The following is a 22,647-nucleotide window of genomic DNA, read 5'->3' on the forward strand; positions in this document are numbered from 1 at the left end:
CGCGGCACGTGGCACAGACTTGCCCGTCAGCCCTCGTCCTGTTTCGTCTCCCTCTCCGGGCTCTTCGGTCAGCCACACCCTTATGTCCACCCCCTTCACTCCACCATCGAGTCCACACACACTCCACACACCTATGGGTGTGGAATTCAAAGCAAAGGACAATTGGAGAATGATTACACCGCAGAGTTGCAAGTTGAAATTCCAGCCCTGGGAACGAATTCTCGTCAGCCGTAGAACGCCCCGCACCCCCTGCTCTTTGGAGCCCCCGCACCCTGCAGGTGCTGCTCAAATGAGGGTGAAGATTTTGTCAAGGGTGATTCTGAAAGCTGCTTGCCAGCGCGGGGTCTGTAATGGTGGGAGTCCCCCTCACACCCGGGGCCTGGACAGTGCCGGGTGCCTGGCAGGGGCTGCGTGCACGTCTGTGGGGAGGGTCCCGTGGCCTCAGAGCTGTGCCGCACGGGGCTGTCTCCACCCCTCCTGGGTGCTGCCTTGCTCCCCTGGCCCAGGGGCCCCCCCAGAGCACAGCATCCCTCTTTCGTTCTTGCCCAGACTCCATATTGGCATCTCTAAGGGGCCCTAACCCCCCTCACTCGATGACCACGCGGGTTGGAAGCGTGTTGTCCTGAGGCGGCCATAACAAGCTGGGGGCTTCCAGCTGCAGAAATGTCTTCTCTCAAAGCTCTGGAGGCAGAAGTCCGAAATCAAGGTGTCGGCAGGGCTGGCTCCCTCAGGGTCTCCGGCTGGTGGCCGCATCACCATGTGGCCTGGCGCGGAGCGCACGTGTGAGCCGTCTGGGACCCGCCCACGTGTCTTTGAGCCTCGCCTCCCCGTCTGGAGATGGGGGTCCCGGCGCCTGCCCCCTAGGGTTGCGTCAGGACCCCAAGACGGGGGCTCAGCACCCGCTGGACTCCTGCTCTGCTGTGAGTTGGTGGCCTATTTTGGAGGCTGACCCTGAACTTTCTAAACTTGCAACTTCTGTTTTTTGTAACACATTCTCCCTCTAAAATACTTGGAAAACATAGAAAAGTAGATAAAGAGGCAAAAAGAAGCCCAAGGACAGCTGTTATTCATGCTTTGTTTACTTCCAGCATTTTTCCCCTGTGAAACGTTTCGGGAGTTGGGACCCAGAGAATGGTTTTCACGCTGCCCTCGGGAGGCCTGCTGGGTCAGACACCGCACACGGGTTTTGTTTTCAGGGACGACACCAAGGTTTGCAGAAGGTCCTGGTGTGCTGGGGCCACGGGGCCGCGTTCGCATCTCAGGTCGGGCTGGCTGGCACAGTCCCCTCGATGACGCCCGACCTCGTCCCGGCTGGAGCTGCGCCATCTGCGGCACGTGCCCAGCATCTCACCGGTCGCGCTTTACAGGAGTTCCGTCTTTCCGAGACTCAAACACAAGCGGGTTTCTTTGCATCTCGCCGAAACAAATCAACTGAAGGAAAACCGGAAAGTCAAAACCAGGATGAAGAGAGAAATCAGTGTAAATGTGTTCACCAATTTTCCAATATTTTTCCTCAAGAAGAAATAACTGAGAGTCTGCTGAGGGCACGGACGGAACAGTGTGTGGACTCGGCGTCCCCCTTGGGACCAGGACCCCCATCCTGTCAGACGCAGGGAGTAAGTCAGCTCAGACACGAGCGGGGTGGGAAGCAGAGGAAGCATAAAGTGGTTTAGGTAGCGTGTGTCCTGTTCCGTGATGACCCGGGAGGCGTGGCGGCCGGGGGTCATGGCCTGAAGGGGTTCCTCCTGACGGGCCGGGGCCAGGGCCGGGGCTGGCACGGGGCAGGCGGGAGCTCTTCTGCTCCTATGGTGGGGCTCCCTGTGACAGAGTTTGTGCTCAGGAGAGCATGAGTGTGTGTGTGTGCACGTGTGTCCGTATGTGTGGCTGCACACGCCTGTACACACGTGTGGCTGCACACACGCATGTGCATGTGTGCGACCACGTGCACGTGTGGCTGTGTGTACACGTGTGAGTACATGTTGCTGTGTGTGGGTGCGTGTGTACACGTGTGACCATATGTGTGACTGCGTGACCCCGTGTGTGTGTGCACACGCACGTGTGCATGGTCGTGACGCAAAGCCGTGGTCTCCCCTCTCCCGGCCTCACCAGTGCACTGCTTCCTGCACAGTGGTCTGCATGCTTTTCCGGCACCTCTGTGGCACCCAAGGGGCCCAGTGGCTATCCATCCGCCGTGCATCCCCAACTTGCTCTCCCCACAAGGTCCCTGGTAGGGATGACAGGCGGTTGGCCCTTCCCTGGGGCGCGCTCCACGTTGGAGAACCCCGGGCTGTGCTGGCTGAGCCCGGGGTCTGCAGCACCAGGTACCCTTTGCTGGGGCCCCTCCCATTTCCCGTCCTGCTCTGCCCCCACTTGGAGGCTCCTCACATCTGTGCCTCCACGTTCCCAGTGCCTCTAAGTCTCACTGAGGATGGAATTGAGCTCTTGGTTCAACTGGGACTCCAGGGAGGAGACGTCCGCAGCTCTGTCTTCACACTCCAGCTGAGATCTGGAAGCGGCCGGGCAGGTGCATCCAGAGGTGCCATCGGTCCTTGCGGAGAAGCCCCCGTGGTGGCTTCTAGTGACCCTGAGAACACTGTCCTCGGCCGCCGGGTCGGGCACACGTGGCAGAGTTGCCCTGAATGCAGTGGATGTGTCCTTGAGAAAAGGTCACCATGCTTTTTCTTCTGGAGCCCCAGACAGGTGACATCAGAGGAGGTGCTCCTCCGGGCTCGAGCATGTGACCTACCTGTGCCAACACGCCTCTTAGATGGGTGACAGCCAGGGGCAGGGTGTGCGTGGCTCGTGGTCTGCCAGCAGAGCTGGCCGGCTGGGGTGCAGGTGCCCCTGATCTCTGCTAACACCCCCAGAACCTGCTCAGCCTCCCGCCGTCCCACCCCTGGCTGCCGTCCCAGGGGGAGGCTTCCAGGCCTGGGGACCATACCGGCCGCCTAGGCTGCCGCACGACCAGTGTGCTGTGGTGGGGACGCCCTGAGCGCCTTGTTCTGGAGGTTTCCGTGAGAGGGAAGGTGTCCAGACAAATGGCAGGCAGACTCCCTGGTGACATGCAACTTGAAAGTGTTTGGTGGAGTTCATAGAGAACTCTCCCGGTCCCCCACACCTGCATCTGGGACTGGCCCACCTCCTCCCCAGGGGCAAGCAGGCCTGGGGGGTGGCCCCCGGTGTGATGTCCGGCATGCTCAGAAGGCAAGACCTCCTCAGAGGGATGATTCTGCACCGGCCGGGGTGGGGACTGTTCCCGACGGGATGCGGGACACGGGAAGCCAGCCGGGGCCTGCGTGCTCGTCCGCGTGGTGAGGGGTGCGTGGCTGTGGTTCACACCCATTCTCTTGCTGCCTCCCCAGCCCCAGAACCATGAGAACCCTTGGCAGTTTCGAGCCTTGGCTTGAGGGTGTGGCCCATTTGTGAGTGGGTTTTCCACTTGTGGTTTCCATGGGAACTTGCACTATGTGAGTGAGTGCTTTTCTGAAATAAGAAATTATCTTTTTCCTTTCCGAGCACACATTGGCCTTGGCAGGGCCGTGTACTTCTGAACCCAAGTGGTCATGACAGACTCACAAGGCAGCGCCTGAGCTCGCGGCCCAGCCTGCAGACCCGCCTCCCCCCAGAAGCCAGGATCTGAGAACAGGCAACTGGAAGCATTCACGTGGGCTGGGATTCAACGTCCACGGAAGCCAGAGGGTGGCATGACTCTGGGGCAGGGAGGCGCCTGCTCTGAGGGCACAGGGAGCCTGCCCAGGAGAGGGTACATCTCGGGTCACGGCCTGGGGTGCCGGAGGGACCAGCCGGGTCAGCCTGTCTGGGGGAGGTCGCTCAGAAGCGTGTGGGAAGATGGTGGGTCGGTCCGGATGGAGTGCATGTCAGCTCAGCAGGACTGCAGAGCAGGGTATAAAACAGGAACTCGGTCAGCAGCCATTGTGCTTTTCTGCTGGGCTCTCCTGAGAGCCTGCCCACTCTCCGGCACTCCCACATGTCCCTGGATGAAAGGCTGCCTATGCTCAGGGCTCTGCAGAAGAACAGAGACCTCAGCCAGGGTCTCAGGCCCCCTAGGCACGGCCCGATGCAGCGAGCACCTGGGAGACGCTTTGCGGTGCCATCCGACAGCCCTGATGTCCCGCCATGGGGAGGCAGAACCACAGCTGTGGCAAACCCAGAGGACGGCCGGAGGACGGGGTCCCGCAGGGAGGGGCAGACCCTGAAGAGACTCCCTCTCAGGCCGCTGCTGAAGCCTCTCTCGGCTCAGTGCCTCCCTCCTGACCTCTTGGGGTTGGGGGCTGGGGTTTGCAAATCCCCACTTCATTTAGACTCTAAAATGTCCAGATCTGAGAGTGGCCAGGACCCAGGGCTGCAAAGTGAAGCTGGTATTTTCTTATCTTCGCTGAAGACGGCTTCCATTCCCACCCTCTGTAGCAGTGGAGGTCAGAGCCTGGGGCAGGAGCGTGACCGTGGGCACAGCCCCCAAAGCCCATTGTCCTTACTGAGAAAAGCAAGCGGCTCGTTGTGTAGCCAAGCACTCAGCAGGGTGCCCGCTTGCTGGTCTGCAGACCTGGCCACCGCTCCCTGCCACTACCATCCGCTCCGTGGGCGCCAGGACTCAGGTCCGGCCTCATCTGGTAAGTCACCTCTCCTCACTGACCTCCGTGGATTCGGGTCCCACGACGGACGAGTGTCGGGCCTCCTCCTGCAGGTCGGCTGCGGCTCGACCGGCCGTGGGTGCCCAGAATGCTGTGTCCACGCTGGCGGTGGACTAGACATGTCTGCCCTGGCAGGGGCGGGGTCCGTGGTTGCGCTCAAGGCCCCGCAGGGCAGGGGGCTCCTTCTGCAGGTCCTCCTGAGTGTTGTTTGTGTCACAGTCCAAACTGGGTGTGGGTTGAGCAGGCCAGGAAACAACTGAAACGCGGTTCTATTTTGTCCTCTTATGTGGTTAAAGAAAATGAGGAAGATTCTTCACGATTGTGACTTGGACAGAAGGCGTCCAGGGAACCACAGGATGCCGTTATCTGCCGCTTGCCTTCAGATAAGGCTTGGAATGTGCTGTCGGACTCCGGCCGGCTGCTCGTGCATTCCCACGCGTTCTCCACCGGCCCGGCAGGCTCAGCGCGTGGCCACCATCCTGTCATCCATGCTTGAAGCTGCCCAGCGTGTAGCTGTTAGGGCACCGGGCGTGGATCATGCAGGTCAGCGGCCGGGCCAGGAGGGGCGCCCGCTCTGGGAGCACTGCCTTCTGCCCCCTCATCCTGAGCCACCTGCTCCCCGTGCAGGGTGGACGTGGAGCCCAGGGACACTGCTGCCGTCAGCGGCGTCCCAGACGTGCCAGTCGGCCGGGGGGCAGTGGGGGCAGGGGCGGCAGGAGGGCTGGAGAAGCTGTCCCTGGCCATCACCAGTCCCAACATGTGGAAATGACTCACTTGAGGGACACTGCGGCAGATTTGAGGCCTTCCTCCTGTATTTGTGTCATGATCGGGGGAGACGGGGCTGGGCGGGAATGAGAGCCGGGAAGGGGGAAGGGAGGGCATAGCCGTGTCGGGGGGAGGGGGGCTGCCGGGCTTTCCTGTGCGTGCCAGCCGTCCACTCGGCCTCGACATGCATTCTGCATCCACCGTGTGCCCGGACCAACCACAGACCAGACCTTGGGGTCCACAGGGTTGTAGCCGCGTCAACCAAAAAGTGCAGAGAAAAGCCGCATTTCTTCTGGCGCGGGGACGGATATGCATGTCAAACACCAGGCGGCACAGGGGGGCCTCGCTCAGAGACTCCGGTGCACCCTTCCTGATGGAACCTGGCTTGGGGCCCCTTTTGGAGACAGGTGCATCACCCAGCTGTTGTCTACAGCCCGAGGCCTCCTCTTGCTGGCGTCAGGCTGCTGGAAAGAGAAGGGCTCTGCTGGTGTGGAAAGCCCCCCACGGTGCCCGGCCTTGGCCCCTCCCCAGCTCGCACCAAAGACCCCCACCATGTGCAGGGCGTGGCCGCCCACCTCTGCCGGGGCCACGGGTGTGAGCCTCCGCAGCCGCCTGCACCTGGGTCTGTCCGGGGGCTGGCACGAACCCAGTCCTCCCGCAGATGCTGCCTGCACCAGCGTCCCCGTGGCTGGAACAGCTGCTCACGGGTCCCAACAAGTCCTCCTCATGCACGTGTCACACACCCACTCACAGGGACATCTGCTTGCATGCACGGCTGCTCACCACATGTCAGCTCGCACGCTCCGCTGGTGGGCCTTGGTCGCAGGCCCGGGGCTCGGGGCAGAAGCGCTTCCATTGCTGCAGGAGAAGTGTGTTTGTTAGGGATCTGGGATGCTCAGAGGAAGGGACCCAGACATCGTGTGTCCCCCTGCTTGTGGCTGACTGTTTGTTGTTCTGGGGGAGCTCGGGACTTCTCAAGGCCCAGGTGAGGACCAGGGATGTGGCCCAGAAGACGGGCATGGGTTGTGATGGCTGTTTCTCTGGTACTGGGGCAGGCATGTGTGTGCCCGAGTCCCCTGGATGGGGAGAGGCAGCACCAGCTCACCAGCATCCTCCTGATCTCGTGGCCAGTGTCCCAGCCCCATCCTGCCACGATGCTGCATGGGCTCTCCGCCATGCTGACCTGGAATGAGGCCATTCCTGAGGTGGGGGTGACAGGGAGCACGGACTGAGTGCACGAGCGATGAGCAGGGCCCAGTCAGCCCCCCTTCCCCCCGGGAGGCAGGTGGGGAAGGGGCCCGAGTCCCGGGGCTGTGGGGTGCACCCCTCCTCACTGAAGAAGTTTGAGGGGTCTGCAGGAGTCGAGGGCAGACCCACCAGGCGCTGCAGGGGCACAGGCCAGAGAAGAGGCGAGGTACTCAATGTCCTAGAAATGCCTTGGCTGTGGGAGATGCTGTTCCCCTGGGTGCAGCCCCCTGGGGATTTCACACTGGGGTCTGCGCTCAAGGAAGCCCATTCCTGGGACTTGGATGGAGCATCACGGGTCTCCCAAAGCTGGGCTGGACATGGAGCCCGGGGGCCTCTCCCGGGAACCCCCAAGGATGTCCCGTCCCGAGGACCTGCTTTCAGGAACAAGTTCTGTGAGCCTGAACCCCTGCAGCACGGAGCCTAGAGCAGCTGGTGGGGGTCCCAGGGCTCTGCTCGAGGTCCCCCCCCAAGGAAGCAGTGCGCCCAGAGACCCGTGGTGGCCTTCTGCAAGCATCCCCATGTGCCCCATGAGCCTCGACCATCTGCACTGCAGGCCAAGAGTGGGTGAAATCAGCCTCCCTCTTGCTGCCCCAGACAGACTCTGGAGAAGACAGGAGGCCAGGCCTGCTGTCCCTGGCCCCTGACGGTCAACACTTCCCGCTTCCTGGCCACAGGGCTACTGCAGCAAAGCCGGGATGTGGGTGTGGAGGTCCTCCAGGGCTGGGCCTCCCTTTCCCGCTTCTGGTCACGCCATCCCTTGGCTCCCCCACATGCACTTTGGGGAATGGACGTCTGCCCCAGAAAGATCCCACTAGAGATTTGGGCAGCCATTTCCAGAGGTGCCCCTAATGCAGGAGGTGCCAGCTGGGACCAGGCTCGGGCCAAGCCCTGGGAATGCCAGGTCCATTTCTGAGGGGCTGGGGAGTGTGACCATGGGCTGTGAGCCCATTCCTAGAGCTGCTTGCTTTGGGGCAGGGGCCCAGAATACCACCCCTGCACAACTCGGCTCCGTAGCTAAGGTGGTGAAGTGCTTCGGGGCTTGGCTGAGCACCTCAGGGCACCGGCGGTGGGGTCCTCTGTCGCGGCTGCTGGGGGCCTTCGTGGCACTCGGCAGGGCTTGGTGCAAACGGGACAAGGGTTCCTTCCCTGGGGCACAGTGCCCTCTTGAAGGCATCTGACTGCCGGCCGGCTGGTGGCAGGGAGAGACTGGCTTCTGCTCTCCACTGTTAATGCCTGTTGTGATTATAAAAACTCTGCCTCTGTGCCCGCCCGTGCCACGGCCCTGCCCACACGGCAGAAGACACAAGAGCACCTTTCACTAGTTTCTGCAGCTGCTGTAACATATTACCACAGACTGGGGCTTAAAACAACAAAATTTATTCTCTCCCCAGCCTGGAGGCCGGAGTCTGAGGTCCAGGCAGGGATGTCCCCCTCGGAGGCTCCAGGGAAGGTCCTTCCTGCCTCATCCAGCTCCTGGGGCTCCCGGCGTCCCTGGTCCTCTTCTCTGTATGCATCTGGCCAACTCCCCTGTTCTACTAAGGACACCAGCCATTGGATTCAGGGCCCACTGAATTCAGTATGACCCTGTCTGAGTCACATCTGCGAAGGTTCTGAGGTTGGGACTGGAACCATTGAAGAACCTCATCTGTGCCTGTCTCTCTGGTGAGGGCCGCCCATGTATGCAACTGGGAGCCGGCCCACGGCACCTGCCTGAGTCCATGGGGCCCCCACCCGCAGTCTGACCCGGCACAGAAGACCCGTGGCGTCCTCATTCTGTGGCCCTGCAGGGAGGGTGACTGCAGAGCATCGGGTTGCAGTGTGGTCTTTCCTTTGTGGCCTGTTGTAGCGGTGGGTGGCGTCTGGTGTACAAGGAGGTGGTCGAGGGTGAGGCTGTCCTTGCGTTCTCTTCCCAGACGTCTAGCTCTGTCATGGGCATGCAACCGTGGGTGCTTGGCTTCCATCTGTTCCTGCCCCGTGCAATGCCCCTTCTGGGTGAGTTTGCCAGGCTGACCTCCAGGTGCCTGGACCCCAGCCAACCCCGAGGGAGAGCCCAGGGGGTGTGAGTCCTTCCAGAACAAGGGCCAGACTGACACAGCTCCTCCTTGCCGTGTTCTCTGCATGGGACCCACCCCACTCCCTCCCCGGTGGGGCCTCTGAGAGCCGCCATCCCCCTGGGCTGGAGCAAGGCAGATGGGGGCCTGTCAGCCATGCCCAGTAGCAGACTGACTGCCCATTCGTGGGTGTGGTGAGGGCAGGGAAGGCCTGTGACCTGCGTGCAGAGGAAGGAAGGACAGTGTATTAGTCAGTTCAGGCTGCGTAACAAAGCACCACAGACCCGGAACTTAAAGCACAGATATTTATTCTCTCCCAGTCTCAGAAGCTGGAAGTCCGAGATCAAGGTGTGGACAGGGCCGGCTCCTCAGGCCTATCTCCTTGGCGTGCAGAGGGCCACATTCTCCCCCTGTCTTCACATGGCTGTCCTTCTGTGTGTCTCTATGTCCCAATCTCCTTTAAAAGGACACCTCCCATTCCACTGGATCAGGGACCACCCTAATGGCTTCATTTTAACTTAATTATCTCTCTAAAGACCGTATCTTCAAATGTGGTGATTCAGAGGTACTAGAAATTAGCACTTTGGGCGCCTGGGTGGCTCAGTTGGTTAAGCGACTGCCTTCGGCTCAGGTCATGATCCCAGGGTCCTGGGATCGAGTCCCACATCGGGCTCCTGGCTCAGCAGAGAGCCTGCTTCTCCCTCTGACCCTCTCCTCTCTCATGCTGTTTCTCTCTCGCTCGCTCTCTAATAAATAAAATCTTAAAAAAAAAAAAAGAAATTAGCACTTCAACATACACATTTTGGGGGGACATGGCTCAGCTCCTAACAGGTGGATCTGAAGTTGCGCATGACCAATGGCACCTTTCCCAGGCCAGGGTCCTCAATGACGTAGTGAGGGTCAGACCTCACCAGCAGGGTCCGGCCAGTTCCCCAACCAGGATGCCAGTCATTGCCTGAAAGCAGGAGGAGTCTCTGACATGCAGGGTTTTGCAGCTCATCTTTAAAAACCCAGAGTGTTTACACATTCCTGTAATAAGGAAAAAACCCAACAAGCAAAAACCCAGAGCAATTATTCACTCTTGCTTTCTTAAGCTGCAGAAGGAGCTGGTTGGGAAATCATGAGTCAAGTGAAATCCTTTATGGAATGAACAAAAACAAAAGGAAGAAAAGCCGTTTGACTTGCTCACCGAGCCCCCCCACCCCAGCCCCCCATAGGGAGATGCTGACTGGAGCTGGGAATGTTTACCATCCTTGCCACCCCCAGCTCGCAGCCCTGTCCCGGCCCCGGCTGTCTGCATTCCCCTGTATCCTCTATCCAGATGCTTAAGTCACTGCTTATAATGGCACAAAATGTCAGGAGGTGGCTCTCAGAGTCTGGAAAAACAGTGAGTGTCCTTGGCCAGCAGCTGACTCATTGGCTTCACTCGGAAGCTCCATCCCAGGGCACCCACCTGAGGCAGTTCATGTCGTGCCGTAGGCACTGGTGCTGAGTAAGTCTTTTCACAGCCTGTGAATGCTCCTCTGTGATCCTATCCTGCTGAGCTGTCCTGCACCCACACGGAAAGAGTCTGGATCCTGTCTGCCAGTGGCTTCTGACTTCGTTTAGGATGCAAGACATGTATAACCCCTTCTGGAAGTTTCCTTCAGTCCCTCCAGCAAGAGTGGGTGCCTTTCAGTTATGTTCACACTTGGCGCTGGTCCCCTGCTCTGCAGCTGTTTGCTGATGGACCACCCAAGGACTGCACTTCTCCAGGAGAGAGAGACACATCTCATCCGACCTGTGTTCCAGGAGAGCATAGGGAACAGAATATCTCATTCAACCCTGTGTTCCCAGTGCAGGTATAGAAAGTGGCGAAGAGTAGCTGCCTTGTATGTGTTTTTGGTTGGATGGGTAGATGAGGGTATGGATGGATGAATGGTGGGTGAGTGGATAGATTGGTTGATGGATGTGTGGGTGGTTGAGTGGATGGATGGATGGATGGATGGGTGCTTGAGTGGATGGGTGGATGGGTGGGTGCTTGAGTGGATGGATACATGGTTGTGCATGGGTACGTAGATGGATGAATGGATAAGTGGGTTGATGGATGAGTGGATGGATGGATGGTTGGGTGGATGAACATAAAGCAGTCACCTAACTATGACAACCAGGCCATGTTATGTGCCCAGTGGTGTGGGTCAGAAAGTCCATGATCTGGGAAAGCAGAGAAACTGGCCATCCTCAGAACACTTGGAGTTTACTACCAATGAGAGGAAGATATCCTCACCAATACATCACTGCTAAAGGGAAGACCATGAACCAATCCAACAACTTACCAGAAGACTAGATTTGCCTTCCATTCACATGCATTTTGTCTCTAAGTGATGTCACTGGCTTCATGGAGAGTCTCACTGTACGAGGGAGCAAAGGAAGAGCAGTGTGTTCTGAAGGGACTGCCACCCTTCCTGATGTGGGTGTCCCTCTGGGATCAGCAGAGGCTCCTTGCAGCCCAGGGAACCCGGGGCAGACACAAGTGCAGACTTCGGGATGTAAGAATGAGTAAGTGGCAGGAAGACCGTGACCGGTCTCTGGCTGTGGATGCAGTACCATTTCTCATGGCCCAGAAGAGTGGGGGAGAGGATGTGTCAGCGCCTGGCCTTTCCCACTCTGGATTATGTCCTCCCACAGCCCCTGCTACCGTCCCCTCTGCGGGTCCTGGAGATGTGTCCCGAGGCTGGGAGGTCAGCTGCCCGGGAGAAATCAAAGGCTTCCAAGAGTTCCCAAATGAGTCACTGCATGACAGTCACCTTCCTCATCCTCCACAAGCGCAAGTAAGTCATCCCCAGAGAGGGGAATTCTGGACCCCAAGCCCCCCCTCCTCCATGAGTCAAGCCTCCTGGCCTATTTTTAGGCCATTTCTCTAGATTGTCATGGCAGACAAGGCTTGTTTACCCTGGATCAGAGCTGCTCTGGGAATCATCCATCCAAGCATGGACTCTAAAACAAAGAGCAGCGAGGAAGGACAGAAGCCATGTGCCCCAGTGACAATGGCAGCCTGACCTGACCACAGAGGCTAGGGCTGGAGTAGCCACATGTCACGTGAACATCCTCCAGCAGCCAGAATGGTTGCTTTGGCTCACCCAATGAAAGCAGTTAGGAAGTGCCTGTCCAGGCACTGTGCAAACATCACAGGACATGGAAGGGTCAGCGGATGTTCCCAGAGCATCCACCCTGCAGCCATCAGCCCTCGCCCTGTGGCCCACAAGGGCCCCATCCATTTCTTCTCTGCCTCCCATGATGGACTGAGAGCAACCTTGTTCCCATTCATAACCCCAGCTCTAACCCCAGCAAAGATACAGTGTGATCCGAATTCTCTCACTCTTTCCCTCATGCATTTCTTCATTCATTGCACATTTGTTGTGCACCTGCTATGCTGGGTGTGGGTTCCTTCCTCAGGATTTACCTTGAGAGATAAGCAGAAACAGGAGTGACAAGTATCATGGTGGAGGAGGCATGAGGGGCTAGGGAGCAGATAGTCATGGCAAGATCTGGGAGGAGAGCACTGGTGAAGGTGAGCGGACAGTATGTTAGAGTCTGCCCAAGGGTACATCAAAGCACAGATGGGTGGTCAGCCCCCGAGCTTCTAAGTCACATTTCTAATGAGTTCCCAGTGATGCTGGTGCTGCAGGTCCAGAGCCTCACTTTGAGAACCACTGTTGTAGGGAGAGAGAGCAGCATGTTCAAAGGATAGAGGTGACATGGTGAAGGAGTGAGTGAGCAAGTGAAGGAATGAATGAATGAGTGAGGGAATGAATAAGTGAATGAATGAAGGAGTGAGTGTGCCTGGATTGCTTTTTCCATAACGTAGTTGAAAGGATCACTCTCCTCTCTCATATCCAGTGGACATATCCAGTGGTCATGCACATGGGCCTCCTAAGGCTAGCGACCATGTGAACCACACAGTTGGAAGCTCAGCCTGGACTGGGTGTCCTAACCCCATAGCTAAGGCCAGTACCCTCCCAGGGCAAGAGTGAGGGTGTGCAAGCACATCTGTGATGCCCCTGAGGGGACATGCAGAGCCTCCTCCCTTGTTCTCCATTAGTTGACTCTCACCCCTGCATGTTCAGCAAACAGCATCCCTGCCCGTGTTGGTTGACCCATGGGACCGGCTTCACAGAACGTTGTCACCAAGAGCAGGAGGGCTTTGTTGCTTCCCAGAGAAATCAGTGGCCCCTCAACCCACAACAGAAACTGATGAAGGTGGAGAGACTCTTGGGGAAGCCGATGGTTAGGGACCCCTCTCCTGGCCCAGGCAAGTCAATTCAAGGCAATCACACGTGGCCCCCGGAGCAGATCTTCCATTGGGGTCCACATTCGTGAACTATGACCACTGCAGTGGTTGAAGTGCCTTCACCAGACATGTTCCACAAATTCCTCATCAAACCACTCAAGAAGATTGGAGATTAAGCCATATAATAGCCTAGAATAAATGCTCATTTGGAAAGCCCAAGGCAGGAGAATGTACCAGAACTTTTTTTTGAAATGTCCATGTTAAGGGCACTACACGCTTGTCTCCCCAGAGCAACAAAGCTGCCATCTGGATAGTCGGCTGCCCTCAGTGTTAGACCCCAGGAGCTTGTGGGCCAGTGGCATGCACAGAAGAGAAACATAACTGGCCACTTCTTGGGGACAGAGAAAGCACTTTCCTCAAAGAGTGAACTTTGCTGAGACATGGAGAGGCATTGAGAAGACACTGTGGAAATTACCAAGAAAAAATTTCGTGGATGAATTGGGCCAGAAAGGGGCAGATGTGAGAAAGTGAGTCAAGGGCATCTGCGTCTGATGACAGCTTTGAGTAGGCATTCTTGGATCTTGTGGCACCCTCAGGAATGCTCTAGTTTCAGGGTCATAATCCTCTTAAAATTCTCTCCAATTAATTTTTTTACATAAAATTTATAAAACTGAATGTCCATTGGAATATACAGGCAGGCTAACTGACATGACAGAGAGGGTGTTGTTGGAACATGGGGATGAACTCAGTGTAGGAGAACTTGGGAGCTGGGAACCTTCGAGGTCATGTATCTCAGCTCCTGCATGGTATGCAGAAGGAAACAGGTGCCCAGGGACACAGCTACCTGTGACAGCAAGAGAGCGGGTCTGAGGCTGTGCCCCTCTCTCTGCAGTACTGTGTCTTGAGTTGGTTTCCTTCTGCTCCTGCCCCCATGATCTCGCCCCCATGATCTCGCCATCCACACCCAGCCCTGTTGCCCTCTGTGTCCCTCATCCTGTCTGCGTCTGTCTCTCTCTCCCTCTCTCTCTCTGTTAAGTCTTCAGTACATTGCAAATTAAAATTTGTGTGCACAGTGAGGTAGAGATTCACTTTCTTTCATCTGGATGTCCAATTGTCCCAGCACCATTTGTTGAAAAGACTCCTTTCTCCATTCGGTTGCCATGACACCTTTTGAAAAGATCAATCAATTGTGTGTGTGTGTGTTTTATTTCTGGATTCTTTATTCTGGTATTGAACTGCTTGCCTACCCATACTCCAACACAATGGTTTGTTGATTAGTATAGATTTATAGTGAGACTTAAAGTCATTGTAGCTCTTCCAAGTTGTTCTTTTGTAAGATCCTTTGGCTATTCTAGATCCTTTGCATTTCCATATAACTATTAGGAATACCTTATCAATTTTCCCCCAAACAAAGTCATCCAGGATTTTGATTGGGCTGCTTTGAATCTGTAGATAAATTTGGGGGAAGATCGACATGATGGCTTTGAGCATTGGAATCCATCAACATGGTATATCTCTCCCTTTATTTAGGTTCTCTTTAATTTCTTTCAATAGTGTTTTATAGTTTCAACACAGAATTCTGTATCAGCTCCTTGAGACATAGAGTATGGGCCCTGTTCTCAGATTGTTAGGGACTGGTAGTGGAGAGAAGCCCCAAATTGGAACATCAGCCCCAAGCAATCCGAAACAACTTGTCATTCACAGCTGAGTTGTGGGTGGCTCTTGCCAATGGGCAGGCTGTACATGTTGTCTCATTCATTTTTCAAATACTTATCAAGTAGCAGCTGTGCATCCAAACACTGAGAATATGGTGTGAAACCAGGTGCAGTCCCGAGGGGAAGGAACGCGACAATGACGATGATTAAATACCACCTGACACTCCTTGTGCACACAGCATTGTCTGCATGCCTCCTTTGTGTTCTCCCAGTTGATCTCCACAACGCCACAGAGAAGTGCCATTTCTGTGGCAGGTAAGGTTTGGAGCAGTTAAATAACTCGGACAGAGTTCCCCAACTGATCAGGAAAGGAATGCCAAACCATAGGGCTAGGCTGAGCATGGCTTTATGGAAACTGAGCATTGTGTAAGATGCCAGGGAAGGCCCTAGAAGTCCCTTCTTGAGTCCAGAATAACAGACTGATGGCCCAGAAGCTTCCGTCTCAGTGTGCACTCTCTGATCCCCGTCCTCAGATGACACAAGGGCGCTGGTGCCCTCTAAGGAGCATAAGGCAACTCCTGGAATGACTAGATACGCAATCGCCCCAACCAGAGGTTATTTCAAGAGAACCTAGTACAAACCAATGGAGATAGACGTTGACAGTTTTGGGGGGGACAAACAAGAGACAAAGATTGTGTGTGTGTGTGTATTCAGGAATACCACTGTGTTTTACCTTTGGGGGAACGTCATCAAGATCTGAATTATTGGGTCACAGAGAAGGGGTTCAAGACCATGATGTGGATGATGTTTAATTATTTTGTTCAAGGAAGGTTTCCTGGCAGGGGAGGGACAGCTTCCACAACAGCACAGCTCGGCGGGCAGACCGCCTCCCCTCGCTGCTTGGGGCTCCATCCTTCATCATGATCAGCTTTCATGGCCGGGGCCCCAGAGCCATTGGCTGGAGGAGGTCCAGCCCAGAAGGGGTCCGAGTTCATTCGAGGTTCTGGGCTTGAAACATCAGTCACGCGGGAGGGCAGACTTCTCCAGGGTAGAGCACGCTTGGGGGATGCTAAGCACTAGCATTTGGCAGGAGCCCTCTGCTTGTCGTAGGAACTTGGAGATGGGTTAACAGTGATGGTGGCGAGCAGAGACGCGGGCCAAGCGCACGCGCCTGAGCATGAACACACGCCCGCCACGTCCAGGTTCCAGGAGCACTTGTCCTCGGGGATGACGGAGCCATTCCTTTTCCACCCAACCTAACTCACCCCTTTGAAGGACCGGAGAATGGCATATTTGTTTCTTCCTCTTTAAGCAAACTTAAAAAGAAAAAAAACATCATACCCACAAAGCAGAAGAAAGTCTTGGGAAGAAAGCTGTTTGGGTTCAGGCCTCGTGGCCGCCCGCCGGCTGATGCAGAGGGAATTCTGAGCCTCCCTGGGAGGCCACTGCAGAGGCGTGCGGGCGCTGCGGGACACAGGGAGCCCTGTCCGGCATCTCGGTCCCCCCCACCTCGCTGCCCCGCACCGGGCCCTCTCCCACCAGGAAGCCAGCCAGGGCAAGTAAACAGCCAGATTTCTCAGAGACTCCGTGAAACAAAACCGCCATTGTTTCTATCCGAGCTGCTTTCAGGAAAAACAACAGGTTTTTCCACTTTGGAGCCTTTATAGATGTAGATATCTGCATGCTTTCTCCTCCACAGCTTGAAAGTTGTGGTCTTTTGTTCATCTGGTGAGGAAATACTCTTGGAACTTGGAACACCAGGGCTCTGGAGCCCTGGCCCCAAATCTGCCCCCAGGCCACAGCAGCTGGGGACCCTCCTGCCTCCAAAGAACTCAGCTCCCCAGACCCCCAAGATGACCCTAGGCTTCTCGTTCCCCGTGCCCCCCAGGATCCCGTGCCCCCCAGGTCCCCATGACTCCCGGGGTCCCCGTGCCCCATGATTCCCCAGGATCCTTGTGACCCCCGGGGTCCCTATGCCCCCCAGGATCCCCCAGGATCCCCGTGACCCCCAGGATCCCGTGCCCCCCAGGTCCCCAAAAAAAAAAAAAAAAAAAAAAAAAAAAAAAAAACAGGATCCTTGTGCCCCCCAGGGTCCCTGTGCCCCCCAGGGTCCCCCATGCCCCCCAGGGTCCCTATGCCCCCCAGGATCCCCGTGAACCCCAGGGTGACAGCCACACCCTTGGCACAGCCTCCCGTGTCCGCTCATCCCTGACTCCTCCGAGCTTGCTGGTTTGCACCTTCTCAAACCAAATCTCCAGGGTCCCCAAGCACAGTGCCCCCCCCCACCAGTTGCCTTCCCCTGGGTGGGCTTTAGGGCCCCCCTGAGTGAGACAGGAGGACTCGGGGCGAGAAGGCCCTGCAGACAGAGGCAAATTGGAGAGTTGCCTGCGGCCTCCAGAAGCCGGAAGAGGCGGTCTCCGTCGGGACTGAGCTGAAGACAGGCGTCTTGGGCCAGGGTGTCCTGCCTGCCTGCAGGGGCTTCCTGGTCCCGTGAGCTGGGAGGGGCCTTCCCAGGTTAGAGCACGCTGCAGGGGAAACAGCGTTTTGGGTGGGGCCATGGCAGTGGAGGGGGTGAGGGTGACGGGAGCCTCGGGAGCCTCTCTCCAGCCGGCAGGAGCAGGGAATCCGGAAAGGTCCGTGGTGCACGGGCTCCTTTTCCCTGGTGAGAAAAGCCCCACACCCGAGGCCGACCCACCCTCACGCTTCCCTCTCCCTCACCCTGGCAGGTGTGCCCCGAACCCCATCTTGGGGCGTGGCTAAGCCCCCCTGCTCCAGGGCTGATCCCTCACCTCATGTGTGAGTTACAGGCATTTGGAGAGGACACGTCCGGCCCACGAACGACCTGCCACAAGGTCACCCCGAGACTCTTCCTCTGGGAGCCATGAGCCTACCCCATAGGTGTGGCTAGAGTCAGACCACAGTCCTGGCCTTGAGACTGATTTCGACAGGGTGGAAAGCACAGGGAAGGCCTGCAGGCCGCCCCCTCCAGCCCTCCCTGCTTCCTGCCACTGGGAAGCAGCTTTTCTGTGCGTGGGGTGCGGGCTGCCAGGGGCCTGCCCCATTCCCCCATTCCTGGGGCTGCTGGAGGGAGGCAGGGAGCCAAGAGGGAGTGCAGAACTCCTCAATCTCCGGACGGCGGCCCTTTCTGGGAGGCTCCGTGTGGGTTGGAAAGGGGGCCCCGAAGGCAGTCGGTGTCTAAGGACTTGGGGGCTGTCTGCTCCCTGAGCCAGGGGAAGCCCTCACACCCTGGAGAACCGCAGTGCAGAAGCTGGATGCAGGCTCCTCCCGAACCAGCTTCCCGCGTGGCCAGGGCTGGTGTGCACATCCAAGTGCTCATCTCGTACCCCCGCCCCCCACCCCCGCCGGGCTGGGCCCCCTCAGCCCCGTGTCAGCATTTCCAGCCACACACACCGCCTACCCTCGCGTTCTTCTGGATCATATAGGCTCTTTCTGCCCCAAACCGCACCCGGCTTTATTTAAGGAATGGGAATCTTGGGATTGCGGGAATCCAGTGAAGAAGGCCTTTTCCACCCCGGCGGTAACCAAATGGAAATCTGTGCTAGAAGCAAAACAATCTGAAATAGCAGGAGAACTGGGCCTTCTCCAAAGGCTTTTGGAGAAAACGTTACCCGAAGTGGGAAGGGCAGCTGGTCACCAAGAGGAGCGAGGGCTAGGGCGTCTGGGAGCCAGTCACACAGGTTTGGGGCTGAGAAGGCTGGTGCCCCAAGCTCAAGTGGCTGGGCTTTCCTGGGGGCAGCGGGAGCAGAACCTCATCCTGACCTGCCGCTGGAAGGCCAGGCAGGGTTGAAAAGTGCATCGTGTGGGTGGAGGGCACCATGCAGCGCCCAGGGCAGACTTCTGCTCTGGAAAGGCAGCTACGAGCCTCTGGGCTCCCCTAGGGGCCCCTCCTGCCGCTGGGGGTTCTCTCTTGGGGACCTGGATCCCCCAAGATCAAGGACAGGCCGATGACCTCACCGCCCAGCTGAGCTCCCGAGAGCGGTGGAGGCAGGAGGAAGCTTCAGGGGGTTCTAAACACTCGTAGGGGATCAAAGATTCTCATAAACAAAGGCCTAAGTGCTTACATGGAAACTCTCGGGGGTTTATCTTGGGAAATTATTCAGAGTCCAATGAAACAGAGGCTTCTGGCAAAAGAGATCTGCGCCATGTGGTGGCGTGACCGGCACAGAGCCCCGCGCGGCCAGGCTCCGGCCCACGTAACTGGGCTGGATTTCTTGGTCGGGGACCATGTGTTTCCTAAGAGACAGCTGGAGCGCCGCTGTCCATGAAAACGCAGGTGTGGCCCCTAAGAGAACCCGGTCTTCTAAAATGGAGAGAACCAATCAGGACCATGTAAGGGACTCATGTCTCCGAAGGACCCATGTCAAAGCTCCTGTGCATGGAGGGCTGGCTGCCCCGTTTTGTTCCTGAGGTCACGGAGATTTGGGGTTCCCGGCTGCTGGTCATCCCCACTGCCCGCGGCCTCCCCGGCTTCCTCAGCAGCAGCGCATTGCACACCTGTCTCTGGCCAGTCTCTGCCAGACAGCTGCAGGGTCCTGGGGGTCCCATAGAGAAGTAGGAAGAACTCCTGCCCTGTCTTCCGAGGTGCAGCACGTGGCCCGGGTCCTACTCGCCGAAAACTATCTGAGCAGACAGACCTTTGAGGCTGTCACCTGGAGGATGGCAGGGCAGAGGGAGGAGGTGGGCCTGCTGGGCAGGTGGGCACACACCTGTCGGGGTGGAGGCCCCGTTCTCCTCAGGAGCTCGACTATCATGCTGTCAGCAGCTGGAAGTCGCCTCAGAGCTCACGGAGGGAAGTGGACAGGGGCACCATGGCATCTGTCGTGTGGCCTGTATCCCACCAGCGGGCGTAGCCGACGGACAGGGAGGCTGAAACAGAGGGGGGGCCCCCCGAGAACAGATCCCAGAGCCAGGGCTGCAGGGAGCCAGGCAGAGCTCGGACGGGCAGACCTGCTGGCCTCTGGCAGGACCCCAGCACCCTTCCTGCCCAGGGAGCCTGAACACATAACTCACAGCGTGAGATCGGGGGGTGGGGCAGGGGTGCTGGGGAGAGATCTGGACTCCGGTTGAATGGGAAGCCAGGCCCAGGGCTGCTGGGCCGTGTTTCTGGTGGGCTCATGGGAGGTGGGTACTCCACGAGCCACGGCCTCCCTGTCCTTCCTCCTTCGCTCACCAAGCAAGGCTTTCCTCCCACACTAATCAGTCAGCGGCCCAAGCGTGGAGGGAGAGGAGGGGTGGAGAGAGACCTCCGCGCCCTCCGTCCCTGCGGGACACAGAGGCGCTATCTCGCACCCCAGCGGGGCAGTGAGGAGCTGGCCCCCAGGGGCCATCCCCTGCCCAGTCTGGAAGCACCCCATCCCTCTCGTGAGGCTGAGTCACCAGCTCTGTCCTCCAACAACCCCCACGTGTGACTTCACCGCTTTGGCTCTGAGACCCAATATCCTCCCAAGAAAGAGGAAAGGGCCCAAGGAGGAGGATCCAAGTACTCAGGGAACACAGCAGACACGCCCAGGACCTCTGGGACCCCGTACTCTGGGGAAGCGCCCCACACACCCGCCCGCCTCACGCCCCAGGGCAGCTGGAGTCCTGCTTGAGCTCTGAGCCTCTGTCTTCCTGTCTGTGCAGTGGGGCCACAGGACCCACTCAGCCCAGTTCACGGGCCGCCATGCGGACGGCCAACAGCGGTCGTGCACAGCGTGGTGTCTCTCCGGTGTGCAGAGACGTGACCTCGGCCTCCCACTCCAACGGGGAGACACACGGCTCCTCCACGCACCACCGCTTCCTGCCTCGTCCGACCCCACGGCCGCCCAGAACAGGAGGAAAGCTAACTGCTGTCCCCATGGGAAACGATCTACCAGCCACAGTCTTGGTGCACGGTCAGTCCTTTGCCAGTGTGAGCGTCCAGCCTTTAGTGTCCGTTTCCACGGTGACTCAGGTCCCTCCTCTCTTCCCCGCCCCACTCAGGGAGGGTGTGTGAGTGTCCGTAACACAGCCAGGTTCTCTGGGCACCGTCCGCGGCCCCTCCTGGGATCCCCCGCTATCCTGGTTGGTTCATTTTTAATTTGCATACATTGAAGTTCAGTCTCTGTGAACATAACGTTCTCCGGGGGACAGATACTTGGAGTCACGTGTCCACCACCCCAGCACCACTGCGTCCCCCTCAACACCCCGCTGCCTGTCTCTGTAGTCGGCCACTGGTCACCCCCGCCGCCGGCCCCGGGCTGTCACCAGCCTGGTTTCTGGCCCTGCCGTTCTGCGTTTCCACACGTCATAGGAACGGAATCATACAATACACAGCATTTGGGGTCTGGCTCCTTTCAGTTAGCAACGTGCGTTTCGGACTCGTCCGTGTCGTGAGTCAAGAGCTCACACCTGTCACAGGATACCGTTCCATCGTGCGGATGCACCAAGCTCGTCTCCGTAAACCTGGAGAAGGACCTCTTGGGTACCTCTTGTTTGGGGCGATGGCATATAAAGCTGCCAGGAACGTTCACATACGAGCTTTTGTGTGAACACAAGTTTTCCGTTTATGAGATTAGGTACCTAGAAGTACAAGGGCCAGGTCGTGGGGTACGTCTGTGCTTGGCTGTTCAAGGCACGGCCAGACTGCCTTTGAGGCGCCGCAGCTTTCTGCCGTCCCCCCAGCAGTGAGCGAGGGCCCAGCCACGCTGATGCGTGCACCGTGGTATCTGCCTTTTGTAAGTGGCGTCTTCCTACGGACGGATGACGTTGAGCATCTTTTTCATGTGCCATCTGTAGCTCTTTGGTCAAGTGTCTCCTCAGATCTGTTGCCAACTTTAATTGGCTCGTTTGTTTCCTCACTGTTGAGATTTAAGTGTTTTTTATATATTCTAGAAACAAGGCCTTTATCAGAAATGTGATCAGCAGATACTTTCTCTTGGGCGGTGGCTTGTCTTTCCATTATGTTAATAGCGCCTTTCACAGAGCAAATTTTTAAGATTTGATAAAACCCAGTATAATTGTTTTTCTTCTTTCGTAGAGGTGCTTTTGGTGCCCACGTTTGCGTTGTACATTCTGTGTGTGACCCTCTGGTGTGTGTGACCCTCTGCACTTGTGCAAAGCCCTGTTGGCCTGATGCCCCGCGGCTCGCTGCTCCCACGTCCCCGTTCTGCTCGCTGGTCCCTGGGCCTGTCGTCTGTCCATGCGCACTGTGCTCACCACTGCGGACGCCTAGCTCAGCTCGGTATTTGCAGCTCTTCCATGAGCAGCGAGGTGAGCACCTGCTTCTGAGTGTGGGGACACTTCCGTGGACCCTCTGCTCACACCCTTCCCCCCCGTTCCTCCTGTGCTGTTTTCCACCACGATGCTAGGTGCTTTTTATGTTTTAAGGGGATATCTGTTAACTCCAGGTTCAGGTAAGCACAGCAGCATGTACGAGGCCCGCGCCCTCCACAGTCACACCCCAGTGACTCAGCGTCAACCAGCCGCTCATCCAGAAGGTGCAGGATGTGGGATGATGGGTCAGGGGCACAGTCTCACTTTGCAAAGAACACACGGGGTTTGCTGACCTGGTTTCTCCAGCCAAAAGCTTCTAAGCAGCGTGTCGGTTTTCAAAGCTGACACACAGCACCCAGGCAGGAACTCCGCTGTCCTCGTGCCGCCGCGGGGGAAACGGTGACCGGCTGGCGCCAGACTGCCGTCGCTGGAGCGCGAGGCCGAGGGGATGGCAGGGAAGCGCCGCTGCGCTCACAGGCTGAGAGGTGGACGGAGGGCCGGAGGTGGGCACGGGCCCAGAGGAGGCAGGGCGCCTCCTGTCCGGCCTCCGCAGAGCCTGGGGGCTGTGGCCTTTGGAGGCGTAGGTTGGGTGCCGCCCCCTGCATCCGGGACCTCGTCCCCACCGCGTGGCGGCCGCACCAGCTTCGTGGGACCCTCAGACCCTCCCGGCTCATTAGAGAAAGCCAGGGGAGGAAATGGCAGTGCCAAATAATTTAAACCAAACTGACCGCTGGGCTTCAAGCCCAAGGGGA

Source organism: Neomonachus schauinslandi, chromosome 16 (assembly GCF_002201575.2).
Source record: "Neomonachus schauinslandi chromosome 16, ASM220157v2, whole genome shotgun sequence".
Lineage (NCBI taxonomy): Eukaryota > Metazoa > Chordata > Mammalia > Carnivora > Phocidae > Neomonachus > Neomonachus schauinslandi.